The sequence below is a fragment of the Protopterus annectens genome, chromosome 2.part1 (assembly GCF_019279795.1).
Source record: "Protopterus annectens isolate FY-2018-M chromosome 2.part1, PAN1.0, whole genome shotgun sequence".
Taxonomy (NCBI): Eukaryota; Metazoa; Chordata; order Ceratodontiformes; family Protopteridae; genus Protopterus; species Protopterus annectens.
Genome location: NC_056729.1, coordinates 418,391,547 through 418,394,111, shown reverse-complemented (window position 1 = coordinate 418,394,111; position 2,565 = coordinate 418,391,547).

Here is a 2,565-nt window from a genome sequence, read left to right as displayed (position 1 = left end):
GCCTCTGTCTCCTAACAATGGCCATGTATGTAATATTGCTGCCAAATAGGTCACAGTTAGTGCACTGACACCCATGTCAGCATCAGATATCATACCTGACTGAAACATAATGCTGATACAACATATGTTACCCTATCACTTGTTCAGGCTTGTAGGAAGCAATAGATGACTCCATTTGCTATTCCTGGTGGGTTATCTCACCATCCATGAAGGCATTCATAACATTATGTGTTGTAAGTGGTAGTGGGTTATGTCCTATGCATATAATCTATGTGGGGCATGTTATGTGTATGTAGCACTATAGTACATTAAAGTGGATATGTAGGTTTATGAATCTGTCCATTGCCAACTGTGTTTGTGTTAATGTATGCACATCCTCTGTATCAGTCTTTACTGTGTGTATGCAAAGGATATACCATTTTGTCTCCCTGTTCTACCCTGTGAAATCAGGAATACATACCACAAACCTGTCATACACAGTACCATGCATGCCCTCACCAACTGCATCAGGGTTGAGTGCATGGGAAAGAAATGGCAGGGGCAACAGATGCTGACACCCAAATCTGTTGCAGTCAATATAATAGCTAAGCTGGTGAGGGACCTACTGACAGTACTCCAATAATCTGTTCCACATGTATGAGCCTGTGGTACTACACAACACTGAGGTGACATGTCTGAAGGCCACCTGTCTGTGACAACGGGTGTGTATTCTAGGTCACACTGTCTGACAACAGTGTCCATCACACTGTTGCATGCATACACACTTGGTAAACATACACATAAAGCTGTACCTTGGCTATGAAATGGTCAGTGAATTTCCACTCTACCATACTCCACGTTGGTAATGTCTGCAGGGCCACAGCCTGCAGACACCTGGAACACAAACAGAATACAGCATGTCAGACTACGTTCAGTCAGTGGTACTAACAGCAATAATGCATCATGGCTAATAAGGTACATACACCTTTATGTGTACCCATAACAAATGCAAGTGGACAGCACCTTAAACAGCATTACATAGCTACACTGTACTATATTCATCCTGTGCATCAGACCCATATTAGCTGGTTCCTGCATCAATGGTATGGATGACAGGGATGTGGCACATGTATCATCATATGCACACGGTGTGGTGTGGGTTTGCCAGATGCCTAGGCTGGGCCATATGTTTGACATCCATGTGTGTGTGTGTTTGGATGGGTATCCTATAGATGGGCTGTGCAAAGGTGCTGTGTGTGTGTCTGGAGATGACTTGCCTGTGGTACAGATGTGTGCGTGTATCTATGCCAACAGTCAAGCCATGTGGCTGATTTACACAGAGGTACATTGGACAGCTGTGGACCATTCATGGCAGGGTATCCAGTTCACCATCTCTGGCCATGGACACATGAACTGGTCTTGCCAGGGGTCTCACTGGCACCACCAGGCCCAAGGCCAGATGCAGTACTGCTTCCTGATGGTGACTGCTGTCTGCTGGATTTGTGTCCCTGACAGGACCAGCCATGACCACATGCTCATGGCCTGCTCCGTTGTGATGTGGACAGCAACCCCCTTCAGTAGTGCTGGTGTCACTGCCACTATGGGAGTGTGAAGGTGCATGGCCCCGTAGACTCTCAGCTGATGTTGGTGTTGACCTACATCCATGTGGCTGACACCCATCTCCCACCACACGCTCTAGCACAGACATGCCACAATGGAGGATTGCCAAGGTCTCACCCCACCATCTATTCATGACCTCAGTATTTTGGCGTGTGGCCTCAACAAGGTCACATATGTCACCACGTAAACCAGGAAGAGTAGCATCCACCACTCTATTTATCTGGTGTTCCATTCACTACATGCCTGTGCATCCATGACAGCCCAAAACATGCATCTGGTAACACCTGCTGTGGCACTTGCGACAGCAGCTTGATGAGCAGCAGTCCTCCTGCGAGCACACCTGCCCATCCCCCTGTGTGGGACCTCGCCTGCACTCTGGCTATGGCCAGTGTCTACACTCACACCTGCCATAGTCACCACACTAGCCTGTTCCATGCCACCACCTGTCAACTGTCCATCATCTGTGTCTGCTGGGGACAGGGCATGTGTGAGCATTGTGACTATGTGCAGGGACATTGTGGATGAGTGTGGGATGTCAACTGATGGTACAGATTCAGTCCCCTGACACCACCTGTGCCTGAATATAACTATCATCATTGCCAGAGTCTGCAGAGACATTGACATCAGATATTGAGCAGGAGGGACTGCGACCACCATGACCACCTGTGGGGGAAAGACAACATATGTAAATTACTACCTGCACTATACCATTTGCTGCTACACACACACACACACACACACACACACACACACACACACACACAGGTGAGGTGGCAGACAGGCATTACACAGACCTCACAATAGCCAACTGGTGACATTCACAACACAGTCAGACCACTACATACACACCCTGGAAAGGCCCTCAACATCATGTAGTGCAGCCCTTTCCACTTCTTGTTACAACTTATATACATCTCTGTGATATGTGAGTAGTGTTAGTAGGTGATGGGCCTTCAAGCAGCACAC